The sequence below is a fragment of the Felis catus genome, chromosome B1 (genome assembly GCF_018350175.1).
Source record: "Felis catus isolate Fca126 chromosome B1, F.catus_Fca126_mat1.0, whole genome shotgun sequence".
Classification (NCBI taxonomy): Eukaryota; Metazoa; Chordata; class Mammalia; order Carnivora; family Felidae; genus Felis; species Felis catus.
In genome coordinates, this window is record NC_058371.1 from 107557786 (window position 1) to 107576769 (window position 18984).

The window sequence follows — 18984 nt, forward strand, 5'->3', positions numbered from 1 at the left end:
TGTCTATTCATGTTTTCTGCCCATTTCTTCACTGGATTATTTGTTTTTCAGGTGTGGAGTTTGGTGGGCTCTTTATAGATTTTGGATACTAGCCCTTTGTCCGAAATGTCATTTGCAAATATCTTTTCCCATTCGTTTGGCTGCCTTTTAGTTTTGTTGATTGTTTCCTTTGCTGTGCAGAAGCTTTTTATCTTCATGAGATCCCAATAGTTCATTTTTGTTTTTAATTCCCTTGCCTTTGGGGATGTGACAAGTAAGAAATTGCTATGGCTGAGGTCAGAGAGGATTTTTTTCCTGCTTTCTCCTCAAGGATTTTGATGGTTTCCTGTCTCACATTCAGGTCCTTTATCCATTTTGAGTTTGCTTTTGTGAATGGTGTAAGAAAGTGGTCTAGTTTCAACCTTCTGCATGTTGCTGTCCAGTTCTCTCAGCACTATTTGTTAAACAGACCATCTTTTTTCCATTGGATATTCTTTCCTGCTTTGTCAAAGATTAGTTGGCTATACTTTTGTGGGTCTAGTTCTGGGGTTTCTATTCTATTCCATTGGTCTGTGTGTCTGTTTTTGTGCCAATACCATGCTGTCTTGATGATGACAGCTTTGTAGTAGAGGCTAAAGTCTGGGACTGTGGTGCCTCCTGCTTTGGTCTTCTTCAAAATTACTTTGGCTATCCGGGGTCTTTTGTGGTTCTATACAAACTTTAGGATTACTTGTTCTAGCTTCGAGAAGAATGCTGGTGCAATTTTGATTGGGATTCCATTGAATGTGTGGATAGCTTTGGTTAGTATTGACATTTTGACAATATTTATTCTTCCAGTCCATGAGCACAGAATATTTTTCCATTTCTTTATATCTTCTTCAATTTCCTTCATAGGCTTTCTATAGTTTTCAGCATACAGATCTTTTATATCTTTGGTTAGGTTTATTCCTAGGTATTTTCTGCTTCTTGGTGCAATTGTGAATGGGATCAGTTTCTTTATTTGTCTTTCTGTTGCTTCATTATTAGTGTATAAGAATGCAACTGATTTCTGTACATTGATTTTGTATCCTGCAACTTTGCTGAATTCATGTATCAGTTCTAGCAGACTTTTGGTGGAGTCTATTGGGTTTTCCATGTATAATATCATGTCATCTGCAAAAAGTGAAAGCATGACTTCATCTTTGCCAATTTTGATGCCTTTGATTTCCTTTTGTTTTCTGATTGCTGATGCTAGCACTTCCAACACTATGTTAAACAACAGCAGTGAGAGTGGACATCCCTGTCATGTTCCTGATCTCAGGGGAAAGCTCTCAATTTTTCCCCATTGGGGATGATGTTAGCTATGGGCTTTTCATAAATGGCTTTTGTGATGTTTAAGTATGTTCCTTTTATCCCGACTTTCTTGAGGGTTTTTATTAAGAAACGATGCTGAATTTTGTCAAATGCTTTTTTCTGCATCGATTGACAGGATCATATGGTTATCTTTTTTTTTTTATTAATGTGATGTATCACATTGATTTGCAAATGTTGAACCAGACTTGCAGCCCAGGAATGAGGGATTCTGGAAATTTTTGAAATATTTTTCACTAATAGGCTTAGGTTATTGTCATTGTCTTATTTAAAGTGATTATAATATTCATTTTTACATACTTTTATAATTTTTGGTAGGGATTCTGGAAATTTCTGGAACATACATAGTTAATCACCATGCTAGCAATGTCATAACAAGAAAAGTTGACACAAATCTTAAAGTTCATAAAGGAATGTTTCACATTATTAGTCATTAGGGAACTGTGAATCAAAACCACAGTTAGATGGTATCTGAGACACTATCTGCTAGTATGGCTACAATATTTAAGAAAAGAAAATAAAAGAAGTTGGAGAAGGTATAGACATGTTGAAACTCTTTGTGCATTGATGGTTGGAACATGAAATGGTATAGCTGCCATGGAAATTTGGTAGCTTCTAAAAAAGTTAAACACCAGATTATCATGTGACTCAACAATTTCACTTCTAGGTATATACCCAAAATAACTGAATACAGGTATTCAAATATATACATGCATGTGCAATAGCACTGTTCACAATATCCAAAAAGTAAAAGCAATCCAAATGTCCATTAACAAATTGGATAAAGAAAATATGATATATATGCAGAATGGAATACTATTTAAAGAAGAAATGAGGTAGTGACACATAGTACAAAGAAGACAAACTTAAAAACATGCCAAGTGAAAAACTCCAGACAAAGGCCACTTATTTATGATGCCATTTATAGGAAATATCTAGGATAATTAAATCCATAGAGGCAGAAAACAAAATGGTGGTTGGTATGGACTATGGGGATAAGAGAATGGGACTGATTGCGTAATAGCTACTGGATTTTCTTCTGGGGTGGTTAAAATGTTTTGAAACTAAATATCTTGAATGTACTAACTGTAAATAAGCATATACTTTAAAATAGTGAATTTTATCTTTTGTGAATTTTACATCAATTTAACAATTTTGTTTATAAATTTATGTCACAGATAGGTGGTTGCCAAAAAATTCCTAATAAAAATTGACCTGAAAATATGACTTAATATATGGTGTACATTTTTGTACTAGTATATGATGTGAGGTCATATTTTTAATTGGTTGATACCATGATTTGTTTTAATGGTTTGTCAATAATGTTTTAGCACATAAGAAATCAGAGTTGAATCTAGTAATGCTATGGAGTTTTAAAAATTTAGCTTTAATTATATGTTGATATATTATGTGTAATGGTCTGTACTATATTCCCAAATACATTTTAAGTGGTTTTATATAATTTTATATCTTCAGATAGTTGGTAAATATTTTACTAATTGTCAGCAAAATTACAGATATGCTTTTAATATATTACTTTAAAATATATAATATTTGTAATCTTTAAAATCTTTAAAAATATTTAATCTACATTATTTAAGAATACCTGTAACTAATTTTGAAGATTATCTTTTTAACTTTCAGATTTAATTACCCCTATATCCCCTGTGAATCTCACTTTGAGGTCAGGTGATTTTGATGCTTCACCTCAGTATTTAAGAAAGTGCCTGGATAAAATGTAAGCTTTGAACTTTAAATGAATTTGCCCTTGGTTATCTAATAAGATAGCTGAGCCTTCCTGACTTTGGTATTTCAAGGTCCAAAATATATGGCTTACTTTTTAAGAACTACACAGTTCTCATTATTTCAATGGTTGTTTCCTGCTTTTATTCTGCTCTATGTAATTATACTCAAAATTACTATCATCAGGTTTAAAATGGCAACTACATGACTGTACCAAATGGATCCCCTCTCTGAATTCTCAACTAAGTTACCCATGAAGCCACACACAAAGTACATGATGCAGAAATTACATCGTTTGATGTATGATTTTTTTTTTTTTTTTAATCTCAGCTCTGGAATTGGAGGCATGGACAAAATTCTATCAATTTTTAAGTCAATGGATCTTTGCAGGGGCATGTTAGGAGAGGAAAAGTGGGATTTCCTTTAAATATTGGCACATTATGTGCTCTCTTATCTAATGAGCAAAAAAATAATAATGTTAAAATATTAAAAAGAAACCAAAAATCATCAGCAACACCCAAAGGACGTAACTACAGTGATCAGAGGAGCCTGACTGTATTGATTTAATTTGGTTCTGAAAAGGATAATCTTTTGCAAAGTTTAAAAGTTGAAAGTTCAAATAAGCAAAAGACAAATATTAGTTATAAGGTCCTTTCAACAGAGTTTGTTCATTTCCCACATGACATAAATTGTAATCAGAAACAGCCCATTTTCTTTTTCTCAGGCTTCAGGTAGGAGTAACCTTTTGTACAGTATGAAAAGCTAAAGGTTCTTTTTGTCAAAGAGATTTTAAACATATATACAAAACCTCACCACTGTTTCTGTACCTTATAAGTGACTGGCTTCAGTTTTTTATACCTATGATGACTGACTATGAAGATAGCCAAATGCATCTTATTTCTCTCATTTGGAACACTGAGTGGTAGGAATCCATTATTTTCTCATAATTTATATTAATATATTGTGCACTATGTAAAGACTGACAACAATTTATACTTTGGCTTTCTTACTTCATGCTAGCATTGATTTGTACCAGCAAATAGCTAGCTGTGTGACTATGTTGCTTAAATTAGCTGTGTTCCATTCCCCTTATCTAAGATGGACATCAAAAGAGTATTCTTCTTATATATGGTTCATGAGATTAAATAAGTTCATAGATTTAAATGACCTGAATAAATGACTGTATAAGAACTACAAAATTATTGCATTATTATTTCATGGGAATAAACTATTCTTAGTTTTGTTGCTTCTTGTTCTTCTACTAAAAATTCATCAAAAGTTTTGGAAATGAACCCCATATAAATTACCCAAAGATCTGGCTTTCCAAGGGTAAGGGTTGTATAAGACTTTGGAATGTGCAAACTTCCAAAAGAATCTTTGATGATGGTACCAAATTTTTTTTCTATTTTAGGGTTTTATTTAGAATACCTTACTCTTATGCTAGAATTTTTTATATGAGGCTGCTTTTTTGTTTAAGTGGAAGAACTAGCATTAGGACCAGAATATTTCAAAAAAAATTATTCTTGAGTTTTAGCAATTTCACATTGTTATTTTGATAAAGAAAATAGAATACATTCCAGACTTTTTATCCCCATGCACATTGTGCTTCTCTAAAATATCCTGTAGGTCATTTTCCAAACTAAAGAAAATAGTTGGAAAGAATATGACAGGTTTCAATTTAGTGGTGATGACTCTGCACCCAACCCTACTTGTAGGCCTAGACCTGCATGGATACAAGATGCAGTTCTCAGGCAAGGCTCGTAATTCCAACACTGAGAACAAATGAACTCACCTTCAAGGTGAGATCTTGAAGGTAAGGCATTCCCCTGTACCTATTCATAATGAGATTGAGTCAGTAGAACTCAGACAGTGGCTTATGATTTTAGGTAGAATGAGTCACATAGAACCAGCCTTTACACCAATTTTCCTACACTGTGAAAGTTACAGGAATGATCCAAATTTTTAGACAGGCCAGAGAAGAAACAAAATTGTTTGAAAAACACAGCAGATCCATGATTGCCCCCGTGTCTAGAAGAGAGTAATTTGGTCAACCTAGACCATTAGAGACAATAATGAGACCACAGAAAATCTCAGTGAATAAAGTCAGGGCTAGAAGGAGATGATGCATAGTGAGGAGTTAACAAAGAGACTAGGTGTCTACTCCTGAATCTGTGGTGCTACATTTACCCAAGACATGAGATGCGCTCAGAGGTTGGGGACCATATCCATTATCATTCAACCATGCGAATGTTTAAATGAAAAGGAATTATAATAAGTATTGCATATAATAGGTTTACAATAGCAGCTGTTCTAGAATAATAACCAAATATATATGATCATTCAGTCCACAGGAAAAAAGAAGTAGAGGGTGTTTTCTGAATTGACTAACTGTAAATCTTAAGTGAATAAGTAATCTAGTTTAAGAAAAGGTTTTCTGACCTTATGTAGAATTATTGGAAATGGCATTCAAATTGATCTGTGTGTGTGTGTGTGTGTGTGTGTGTGTGTGTGTGTGTGTGACATATTTTGGTATGCAGTAATTTGTATTTGAAAAAAAAAAAAAACAGTCCTAATGAAAATTAAACAAAATTTTGAAATGTATATTCTTTATACAGACATATATGTGTATAATTCTGATATACAAATGCACATAATTATATGTGTATAATTCTGATATAAATAAGTATATACACACCCATGCATATGTAATTCTGGTAGGTGTATACACAGTGTCATATTTAACCCACCCTCTAAAATTAGCACTGCTGATCTGTTAAAAACTTAGAGTAATAACCTCTAATTGGATTATAAATTAAATGAGAAGGGATTCCTGAACTTTTTTAAAGAGATAAAACAAGAATCTTTAAAAAAAGAAAAAAAGGATACTTAAATTACAGAAACTCTCCCGCTTTGATAAACAGAACCACTGCTCCATTATCAAATAGAAATTCACCTCAGAGTGGAAGATGTCAAATTCAAAACATAGGCAATGAGTGTTCTCTCAGTCTTTCATAGTATAAATCATATCTGATCAATGGGGCATAACTTAATCATGATGTATATAAGGACTGAGATCATGACAAATGTAAAAATATACTAACTTTAAGCTAAAAACAGTAACAAGAGATGATTAGGTCTTACATAATGATAACGGAATCAATCCAGCAAGAAGATATATCATAAATACACATGCACCCAATATCACAGCACCTAAATATATTAAGCAAATACTAACAGATGTGAAGGGAGAAATAGACAATAATACAGTAATAGTAGAGGACTTTAATACCCCACTTTCATCAAAGGATTAATCTAAATAAAAACAAGAAATGGACTTGAACCACACATTAGACTAAAGGGACTTAACATTCTTCTCTAGAGCATATGGAACATTCTAAAATATAGATCAAATTATAGGGCACCAAACAATCTTAGCAAATTTAAGGAGATTAAAATTGCATCAAGTATCTTTTGTGACCATACTGGTATCAAACTAGAAATCAACTACATGAGGAAAAATGGAATATCTACAAATATGTAGAAACTAAACAACATACTCCTGAGCAACCAGTAGATCAAGAAAGAAATCAAAATGGAATCAAAGATTATCGTGAAATCAAGGAAAATGGAATCACAACATACTAAAACTTATAGGATGCTGCAAAAACAGGTTTCAGAGGGAAATTTATAGCAATCAAGGCACATATTATATTAAAAAAATCTCAAAGAACCCAACTTTAAATCTCAAGAAACTAGGAAAAAACAAAAATAAAAACAAAAACAAAAATACATTAAGCCCAAAGTTAGCATATATAAAGAAATCAAGATCAGGGTGAAAATAAGTGAAATCAACATCAGAAAAGTAATAGAAAAGATCAACAAAACTAACAACTGGTTTTTCAAAAAGAAAAAAAAAACAAATTGTAAATGCTAGTGACACTCAAATAGATTCAAATCAGAAAGGAAAGAAATTACAACTGACCCTACTGAAAAACAAAAACAAATTCTATCATCTAGAAGAAATAGCTAATTGCTTGGAATCATACAACCTATTAAGACTGAGCCAGGAACAAATATGAACTCTAACAGACCAATTACTAGTAAGGACTTGAATCAGTCATAAAAACCTCCTCAACAAAAGTCCAGGACCAGATCATTGGCGAATTCTACCAAAAATTCAAAGAATACCAATCCTTTGTAAACTCTTCCAAAACAATTGAAGAGGAGGGAACCCTTTCAAATTCACTTTAAAAGGCTAGCATTATACTGATACTAAAATAAACAAGGACACTATCAGAAAAATTACAGTTCATACTTGATGAACATAGATGCAAATATTCTTTTTTTTTTTTTTTTAATTTTTTTTTTCAACGTTTATTTATTTTTGGGACAGAGAGAGACAGAGCATGAACGGGGGAGGGGCAGAGAGAGAGGGAGACACAGAATCAGAAACAGGCTCCAGGCTTTGAGCCATCAGCCCAGAGCCCGACGCGGGGCTCGAACTCACGTACCGCGAGATCGTGACCTGGCTGAAGTCGGACGCTTAACCGACTGCGCCACCCAGGCGCCCCGATGCAAATATTCTTAACAAAATATTAGCAAATCAAATTCAAGAACTCATTAAAAGTATCATACAACATGATCAAGTGGAATTCATCTGAGATGCAAAAAATTGTTGAACATACACACACATGTTTACACAAAAATCAACACAATATGCCATGTTAACAAAATGAAGGTTAAGAATTATATGAGCATTTCAATAGATTATTTTTCTGCATATGACAAAATTCAACATAATTTTCATGATAAAAACACAACAGACTGGACATAGAGGGAATGTATGTCAACATAATAAAGGTCATACATATCACAAACTGACAGCTAGCATTATATACTCAGAGAGAAAAATTGAAAGCTTTTCATATAAGATCAGGAATAAGACAGAGATACATACTCTCACCACTTTTATTTAATATAGTACTGAGGTCCTAACCACAGAAATAAAGCATTACAAAGAAATAAAAGATATCCAAATTAGGAAGTAAAATGGTCATTATTTTCAGATGATATGATCTTGTATAATGACCATTCCAAAGAAACTAAAAAACTGTTGCATATAATCAATGAAGTCAGTAAAGTTGCAGGTTATAAAGTCAAAACACTGAATTCAGTTGCATTTCTATATACTAGCAATAAAATATGTGGAAAAAAAACATGCTGTTCCCAATAGTATCAAAAACAAAAGGTGCCTGTGAATAAATTTAACTAAGCAAAGAATCTGTACAATGAAAACTACAAAACTTTGAAAGAAATTGAAGACATGCACAAATGGAAGGACATCCTTTGTTCATGGATTGACAGTTAATATTTTTTTAATGTCCATACTACTCAAAACCATCCTCAGATTCAACACAATTCTTACCAACATTCCAATGGCATTTCTAATAGAAATAGAAAAACAATTCTAAAATTTGTAGGGAACCACAAAAGACTCTAAATACCTAACACAATCATAAGAAAGAACAAAAACAGAAGCATCACACTTCCTGATTTCAAACTATACTACAAAGCTATAATAATAAAAGTATACTATTTTATACTGGTATAAGAAAGGCACATAAAACAATAAAATATAGATCCCAGAATAAAATCCCACATATGCTGTCATACAATATTTGATAAAAGAGCCATGAAACTTCACCAGGGAAAGGATAGTTTCAACAAATGATGTTGAGAACTGTTGTTGAGAAAACTACATGCAGAAGAATGAAACTGGACCCCCATCTTATACCCCTCACAAATATTAACTTGAAATGGATCAAAAAATTAAACTAAGACCTGATACCATGAAACTCTATAAGAAAATATAGGAAAGAAGCTCCTCAACATAGATCTTAACAATGATTTTTTTGATATGACACCAAAAACACAAACAACAACAACAAAAGTGGAACTACCTCAAACTTAAAAACCTCTGCACTGCAAAAGAAATAATTAAGAAGATGAAAAGGTGGGGCACCTGGGTGGCTTAGTTACTTTAAGCACCTAACTCTTGATTTGGGCTCTGGTCATGATCTGATGGTCATGAGATCGGGCTCTGTGCTGGGTGTGGAGCCTGTTTAAGATATTCTCTCTCTCTCTCTCTCTCTCTCTCTCTCTCTCTCTCTCTCTCTCTCTCTCTCTGTCTCTCTCTGTCTCTGTCTCTCTCTGTCTCTGTCTCTGTCTCTCTGTCTCTGTCTCTCTGTCTCTGTCTCTCTGTCTCTGTCTCTCTGTCTCTGTCTCTCTGTCTCTGTCTGTCTCTGTCTCTGTCTCTCTGTCTCTCTGTCTCTGTCTCTGCCCATCCCCTGCTCATGCTCTCTCTCAAAAACAAAACAAACAAACAAACAAAAAGGTTGAAAAGGCAATGTATGGAACAGAAGATATTTGCATGCTATGCATTAGACAAAGCGTTAATATCTAAAATTTATAAAGAACTCCTACAACTCAATAAGAACAACCCAATTTTAAAAGATGAGCAGAGGCACTAAACTTTTTTCCCCAAAAGACATACAGATGGACACAGGTACATAAAAAGATGCCCAACTCCACAAATTATCAGGGAAATGCAAATACAAATAAAAACTACAAGAATATCACTTCATATCTGTAAGAATGGCTATCATGGAGAATATGAGAGATAAGTGTTGGCAAAGATAGGAAAAAAGGGAACCCTTTTGCACTGTTCGTGGGATTGTAAACTGGTTCAGCCACAATGGAAAACAATTTGGAGGTTCTTCAAAAGATTTAAATAGAACTACCATATGATCAGCAATCCCCTTCTACATATATACTCAAAGGCTATTGAAGAAATATATCGACTCCCATGTTTATTGCAAAATTATTTTCAGTAACTACAATATGGTAACAACCTATGTCCACCAATGGATAAAGAAGATGAATGATGAGTGGAATACTATTCAGCCATGAGAAATACTATTCTGCCATTTGTGACATGGATGGACCTTGAGGACGTTATCCTAAGTGACATATGTCAGAGAAATACAAATACTGTATGATCTCTCTCACATATAGAATCTAAAAAACCTAAACCTGACAAAATTTAGTGGAAGGGTGGTTACCAGGAGCTGGGTGGTAGGGAAATCAGAGAGATGTTTAAGGGCACATACTTGGATCCAGGAGATAAATAAGTTCTGCAGATATAATACAAAGTACAGTGAGTAGAGACAACAAAACTGTATTAGAAACATTAGACTTGCTAGGAGACTAGATCTTCATTGTTTCCATCACTAGAAAAACTGATAATTGTGTGACACAATAGAGGTGTAGCTAATGCTACAATGGCATCATATAGATGTATCAATATGCTGTACACTTTAAACTTACAAAGTTATATGCCAATTATATATAAAAAATAAAGTAATTAAAAAAGATTTACTGCGGATGAGAGTAAGGGGAATTAGTCAGTTGAAGAACACGAGAAAGACTCTACACTTGCAAAAAACAAAAACCAAGCAGTATGTACAACATGAAGTTATACGTGTGAATATTTGTATACCTAACATCCCAGCAGTTATTTTGAAATTAAACTGAGATAACCTGTAAAATCACTTTAATTAAAACATTGTACAAATAGATGAGATTATTGTGCTGGTTAATATTTCCATAACAGTATTTTACATTAATATTTTAATAACTCCATTACCCAGAAGATAAACTGAGGATTCTTTAGAAATATAGATATCCTAATGTAAATTTGTTCTATAATGAAAAATATTTTGTGAAAGAAACTGATTTAATAGTAAGATAATGTTTGAAATTGTCCTATAACTCACTATGAAAATTACTCCTTCCTGGAGTGAGGGTATGAACTCTTTTTGTTTTAAATTGTACATTTCACTATTAACATCTTTGAAAAGTCATAATCACTCAGGATAGTTACTTTTGGAGATAACATTAACTGGGTAGATTTTTCAACCCCCCATTTGTTTTCTTCAAGTGTAGAGCACAATAGCCACGTCAAAAATTAACTACTTGAGGTTATATTATTTTGCATATGAAATACATGTATGGCAATGAATATCTTAAGTGGTATGTGTGCTCATGAAGGAAGAATAGGAGGAGGATAAAAAAGAATATTCAAATGTAATCCTTTTAGCCCTCAAAGTGGTATTTTGGAAATAGATCAGGATAGAATAATTGTCTCTTTTAAACATCATTTGTACAGTGATAGTCAAGATTATACTTATCCTAAATATAGGGTGTTTGATTCTTCTTTTAAAAAATATATTCTTGGGTACAAAAGGGAGATGAGCTTTAATTTACACTATCTCTTTCCTGGTCCTATATTCCATATAAATAATATTCCACACAAGAATCCAGCCATGGAAACCTTGTTTTTAATTTTCCATTGTCCAGTTACTTTAAAAAGTTTTAGGGGCACTTGGGTGGCTCAGTCTGTTAAGCGTCCGACTTCAGCTCAGGTCATGATCTCCTGGTTCATGATTTCAAGTCCCGCGTCAGGCTCTGTGCTGACAGCTCAGAGCCCTGCAGCCTGCTTCGGATTCTGTGTCTCCCTCCACCCCTACCCCACTCACACTCTATCTCCCTCTCAAAAATAAATAAACATTAAATTTTTTTTTTAAGTTTTAGAAAATTTTGTTTTGTTTTGTTTGTTTTAAACAAACGTGGTTATAATCAGTTGCACAGATAAGTACCTGTGATACTTTTGTTCCTGCTGGAAAATTTATATATAGTTCCCTCTTTAATAGCACAGATTACCAAGTAAGATTTGTGGAATATTGCATGGGGCCACATTAAGTGTCTTATGACTCCCAAAATGAAATAGACTCTCAAAATGAATAGTACATAGACTCTATTCCAACCCAGGCATGATATATGCTTCAGTTTACTATTACTTGACATTTGTTCCTGATTATAGACAATACTTTATACTCTTTTTAGTGGAAATATTACACAATGAAAATGCAAGTTTACTCAAATTTCCATTTAATATAGTAACAAGTACAAAAGATTAAACGTGGAAATATTTGATGTTGCTATATTCTCACTTTTTAATGTTTTTATTTTTGCTTAATCTTACTCATCTTAAAAAAAGCACAAATACATAACATTTATCATATTTTAAATCATTATGATCTGAAGACAATGATCCCTATGCTAAATAACTCATTTGAAGACTTGAATGGCCCTGTTTATCTTTCCCTGACTGAATTTAGAATTATTTTTAACTTCCTGACTTCAATATATATGTTTTACAGTGAAGGCTGTATTTTTAAAGTTAAAATCTAGTATAGTTTGACCTTTCATTTTGACATTCAGTCGTCTGCAATTGAAGAAATCTGGCTTGATGATTGTTTTACTGAGGACATGCCTCATGGATTTCCAGATCAATTTAAATGTGATGTTATCCTGCATTTAATCACTTCAAATCTATTAAAGATATCAGCATAGTTCCTTAGATTGTCATTAAAATACTCTAAGATAGCTCATTACTGCAATATCTTCACATTGCTCTAGATAAACATTAAGCAACCATTACATTAAGCTTTGCCCATTAGATGAATATAGAATATGCTTCAAAGAGATCATTTATCTGCTCACCAGAGTTCATAAAAATCCTTGCTTTAACTTTGATATTTGCTCTGTTTACTTTGCACTGTCTCCTACACCATTTCTCTCTCACCATTGACATTTCTTAATAATAAACAGAAGAGAATACAAAAGAATCATGCTCTTAACTTTTAAGTACTTTTAAAATAAACACAGATAAACAAAATGTTTAAGTTCTCAGAAGAACTTTTCATTTGGCAAACATTTTTCATATTACTTTATTTTCTATCTAAATACTTTGCCACTTCTAAAATTATTCAATTATGTTCTCAGGTTATTCTAAATGTCAGTCTATTTCAATCCCAATTAGCATAAAGAAATTTTTTTTATATCTAGTTCAGAAGAAACAGCTACCCTCCTCAGCACACACCCATGCACCCACTGTCTCACCCCCCCACCCTACCCCGCCCATGACATTGGGCTGCCCAAGCTGTTCCTCTCTGCTACAGTAAACTTTTAACCAGACTTCTGACTATAGGTCCCTGACCTCCCTTTTCTCAAAGCAAGTACTTTAGAAAACTTTTAACTGTAAATTCTTTCTGTGCTCCTTTGAGATGTAAATCTCCCAGACTTGGTCAGTTTTTAAAACCTAGGGAATGTCTTTCTTAAGGATCTGGGAGCCATCCCTTTGAAATGTAATAATCAAAGGAGATTGTGCCCTTATCTCCTGATTTCCCTGGAGCCTAACAGCAAAAAGTGACAAGTAGCAAACACAAATGGCCTAATCATATGGACCAACCTTCCCAGTAACAAGTTCCAGTGCTTGTCACTTAAGCCACCACAGCTTTAAATGCTTTGTTTCATCAAAGCCCAATCTTTCTCCCCTACTTTAAAGGCAAGTATTCCTTGCCTGTTTAACTCTATCCTGTGCTATTTTTTTTGACAGGGCTTTACAAGATTTATATTTATTCCTGAAAAAGTGTGCAAGCTAAAACCTGAAACCATTTGACATGGGTGGGAGTCTACTAATAAAACAACACCAAAATTTACTGAGCAATTACTATATGCAGAGTATCATTATATGCATTGATTCACTGAATCATTAAACCAACACACACAATACATGTCTTAACATATGGAAAAATTAACATATGAAATAATTAACATAATTATATATAATTATTGTGAAATTATTAACATTGGAATTATTAATATATGAAATTAGTTAACATATGGTATAAATACCATACTCATCAATATAGAAAAATAATACATATTAGTATTTAAACAATTCTTATCAATTCTCTTGTCCAATCCCATTATTCAATTTTCCACATAAGTAGCATAAAACAAATATTACTAAACTGGCAATTTTAAGATACTTCTATTTTTTCAGAAAATTCCACCTCTAATCAGAATTCTAATTCTACAAATGGAAAACACAGTAAATCCCATGACCTGGTGGGTGACTATGGAATAACATATGCTGATGCAGAGAGCCCTCAAGCCTTTCTTATGCCAATGGAGGGAAATGGGGTTCTCTCATGTAAATACAGTCTTAATAATCTGCAAAAGAGGATTCAACTCACCCATGCTCTCTGGTCATTTTCCAATACACACTCTTTTATCCACTCATTTCTCAAGAATCAGCTCTCAGGCTTTGGCCCTAACTAATAATTCCCACTATTTTTCTTCCAACACCTTCTTTACCTTTTCACCAAAGACAATGAAATGCTGTTTTTATTTCATAATATACCCAGAGTCAAAATATGTTTAATGTGTTTTTTAAGGGCCGAAAGGCTCAAAATCCAATATTCCAACAAGCAAGATGAAAGACCAAGCCTACTCTTCTCCCATCCCCCCAAATCAAACATAAGCAAATAAAATTAATGTTTCCACACTTACCATATTTAAAATGACAGGAACATTCATATTTTGCTACACATGTATTATGCACTGCTAATTTTATGCCAAACATAGGAGATACAATCTTTTATAATAATGATTAGGTCCCTTTGGTATTATATATTTTCCCATTTTGCTTTTCTTTCTTAATATAAGATAAATAAGATTGTATATCATTCTAAAATAGTCATGAAATTGCTTAAATAAGGAAATGTTCGCTACATAGGACATTTAGAATTTTTAAAACTCAGGAATGTTTTTCGACCATGTTCACAACACTGAATTATTGCCTCTGATGTAACATCACATTTGCTTAAAACACAAGTTTATAACGCAAATCTCACTTACATGCTTTGGAAGATCTTTGAGGGCAGGGTGTGGTTCGATTTCTGTTTCAATTACTCATTGAGCCTAGAATAAAAATGGAAAGAAAATCTGAGATCTATAAAATTCAGTAAGAATGAAAGTTTTCTTAAAAATAAGTTACATCTTTTTAAGTATTTTGTTTTTGTCTCTCAAATTTATTCACAGCTAACCTTCTACTAAAATATAAGCACTTTCTGAATGTAAATACTCTTTATTTAAATATTTTAATATTTATTATATAAAACATGGTGAACACTGAGTACGAAACAAATGGAATTTGACACACACACACACCGCCCCCCCCCCACAACCTACGCCAAAAGGAGCAAAAGAAATAAGAACATAGACAAATAGAACAACAACAACAAAAAAAAACACAAAGCACACATTGCCAGACTTGGTGAGGAAACTGCATCACATTTGCCCTAATTAAGCCAGGGAAAATTAAAAGCACTTGAAGACCTATCAGGTTGCTATTACTACTAGGCTCCAGCGAGGTAGCAGATGCAAATAGATTTCTGAAAAAAAGATTAAACTACTCCACCTCAAGTTTTCTGTGCATTATATCTATGAAATAAAAGCTTTAAAGAGAATTAGTAAACTTATATTTGAGCCTGAAATAATGAAGCAGAATTCTATATAGAAATAAAAATGTGAAAATAGGGACATGTAAAGCGATGTGGAGAACAGAACGAGTTCTAATAAATGCCTAAGTGTGGTCCTAGAAAAACATATACAGAAAATAGGGTAAAGGAATTATTTGTCAGTGGCTGAGTGTTTTTTAAAACTAATAAAAACAAATGAACCAGAGAAATAGAAAGCACACTAGAAAAAATAAGTCGGGGAGGGAATTGTAGCCCCCCCTCCAAAAAAAAAAAGCAGAACATAAATCAAAGTGAAGATCTTAAAATCAGCCAGAGCAAAAGCACTTTTGTCCTGAACAGTCAGTAGGCTACTATTTATATTTAAAGAGAAAGCTATATTCAGAGAACAGAGAGAAAGTATTTGTCAAGTTAAGGGTTTATACCAAGCCGAAATATTTCTATTGGTTTTCTATTGCTGCTGTGACAAGTTACCACAAATGCAGTAGCTTAAGTAGCACAAATTAATCACCTTACAGTTCTGTAGTTCAGAAGTGTAACACGGCTTCATGGAGCTGAAATCCGAATGTCCATAGGGGTGCACTTCTTTCTGTAGACTCAAGAAGAGGATCTGTTACACTGCTTTTTCCTACTTCTAGACTTCTTGTGTTCTTTGGCTCATGCTTCATTTGCCTTCATCTTTAAAGCCAGTAACAGAGCACTAACTCTGCTTCCATCTTTACAACTCTTTCTCTGACTCTCCTCTTGTTCTCCCTCCTTCTCTTAGAAAGACCCTAATGATTACATTGGGCCTACCTGGAAAATCCAGGTTGCTGTCCCTAGTTTATGGTCAGCTGGTTAGCAAAATTGATGTCACCTGCAAGCTTAATTGCCTTTTCCCTGTAAACTAATCTAGTCATAGTTTTCAGGGAACAGGACATAGATAGCTTTGGAGGGCATTACTGTGCCAGGAAGAGTGACAATTTATCATTTTTAAATAAAAAATGAAAAATATTACCAACAACATGCATTCCATGAATTAATAAGGTAACTATTTCAAGAAGAAAGAAATAATCCAATAACAAAGATCTTTGAAATAAAGAACATTGAAGAAAGTGTTTGAACCAAATAAAATTTGAGGGGAAAAAAAAACAAAAACAATTTGTTTAAAATAATGATCACATTAGTGTTTATTTGGTGAAATTAATAATAAGCAAAATAAAATAATAGGCAACAATAGTAATTTTATAATAAATGATTAAAATATTTAGATTATTTATATTTTTGTGAGACTGGGTTAAGATAATACTTTAGACTTGTTATATTATTTATGCATGTTAAAAGACGAAGCATATCCATAAAATAATAAAGAAATTGAATATAGTTCTCAAACTAGTGCAGCAAAGATTGGGAGAAAACAAATGAAAGACAACCTTGCAACAATAACATATATAAATAAAGAACCACCCCCTGCAAAAACAAAACAAAACAAAAACAAAAAACAAAAAAACCCTACAGTTAAATCATAGATGAATAGAAAGTAAGTGAAAGGTAGTTAAATAAAATAGGGCAATAATTACAACAAACATAAATTTAAAAGGTATTCAATTATTTTTTTAATTTTTTTAACGTTTATTTATTTTTGAGACAGAGAGAGACAGAGCATGAACGGGGGAGGGGCAGAGAGAGAGGGAGACACAGAATCGGAAACAGGCTCCAGACTCTGAGCCATCAGCCCAGCGCCCGACGCGGGGCTCGAACTCATGGACCTCGAGATTGTGGCCTGAGCTGAAGTCGGACGCTTAACTGACCGAGCCACCCAGGCGCCCCAAAAGGTGTTCAATTTAAAAGATGGTGGATTTTCTTTCAGATGTTCAAAAATTGGGGTATAATGTGTGCCTGGAATTGAAAAACACACCAAAACTCCAGGTCACACAATATATCATCAGTTTTTTGTGAGTCAAACAGTGGTTTAAAAACTAATAAAATAAATGGTGGGAATATTAACTTTTCATACGGTGATGATCATTTCACAATATATACACATATCAAATCATTACACTCTACACCTGAAATGAATATGATGTTATATATCAGTTACACCTCAATTTAAAAAAGAAAGAGAAAAGAAAAATGTCAACCACTTATACCTAAAAAATGGAAATGTATGAAGGAATGTTAAGGTTTGAATTGTGTTCCCCCAGAAATTATATGCTTATTAAGTCCTTCACCCAGTATCTTAGAATGTGATCTTGTCTGGAAATAAGTTCAACTCAGATGTAATTAATTAAGACAAGTTCATACTGGAGTAGGGTGGACCTCAATCTAATATGACTAGTGTTCTTATAGAAAGAGGAAATTTAGAGACAAACACAGAAAATAAAAGCAGAGATTAAGGTGATATATCTACAAGCCAAGATTCCAGATTGCCAGAAAGCTACCAGGAGCTGTGAGAGCCATGTAGTATATTTTTTTTTGTGCAGCCCTCAGAAGTAAACAACACGTCTGCCACCCTGATCTTAGACTTCTAACCTCCAAAACTATAAGACAGTCAATTTCTATTGTTTAGTACTCAACTTATGGGATTTTGCTACAGAGTCCCCTTAATATAAGGATCAAGTTCTAAAACTCTATAATTTCAAACTCAAATTCAAGGAACAATATAAATTTGGTAATAGTCTCTGGTAAATAAAAAAAAAATAATAATCCTTAATTAATTTTCTTGTCAAAACACTAGGCCAAGATGATTTCTTAAGCTGAATCACACTTCTAAGGAATAAAACATTTCCAAAGATACACAAAACCATACTGGAAATAACAAAAGAAAGAATCCTCTCCAACTTAAGTTATAAGGTGTCAAATTATGAAGTCTCAAAAACAGTGTTGTGATTGTGGAATTAAAACATTAACAAAACAAACTTCCTTTCATAAAGCCCAGGGGCAGTGAAAGAATAAACATATGGGTCAGTGGAATAGAACAGAGAGCCCAGAGATAGACTCACACAAATATAGTTAACTGATATTTGACAAAGGGCTAAAGTCAATTAAGTAGAGAAAAAATAGGTATGTCCATATGCAACAACAACAACAGCAAAAGTTTCAAAGACCTTACACAAAATGGACTGAAATGGATCGTAAACCTTAATATAAAATGCAAAACTATAGACTTTCTAAAAGACAAGATAGGAAAAAAAACAATCTATATGCTTTGGGGATACATGACGAGGTTTTAAGATACCACACCCAAAGCATGATTCATGAAAACAATTAATAAGTTGAACTTGCCTAAAATTAAATGTGTTTTGTTAAAGACATTATTTTTTTAACTTTATTTTGAGACAGAAAGAGAGAGAGAGAGATCATACTGAAGTGGGGGAGGGGCAGAGAGAGAGGAAGAGAGAGAATCCCAAGCAGGTACTTGAGCAGGCAAGTCTCAAACTCACAAACCATGAGATCATGACCCCAGCTGAAATCAAGAGTCAGACAC

At 33.2% G+C, this 18984-nt stretch overlaps 1 long non-coding RNA gene across 1 annotated transcript in view; it reads right to left on the minus strand.

Annotated features, from left to right (window-relative positions):
- LOC123384968 overlaps positions 1 to 16323 on the minus strand; it is a 31504-nt gene extending 15181 nt beyond the window's left edge. Inside the window, exons 1-2 of the long non-coding RNA XR_006596836.1 lie at positions 16030 to 16323; positions 14899 to 14961 (exon numbers count right to left, since the gene is read on the minus strand). This is a non-coding gene — a long non-coding RNA (uncharacterized LOC123384968). The remainder of the gene's footprint in view (positions 1 to 14898; positions 14962 to 16029) is intronic.
- Positions 16324 to 18984: the final 2661 nt, after the last annotated feature.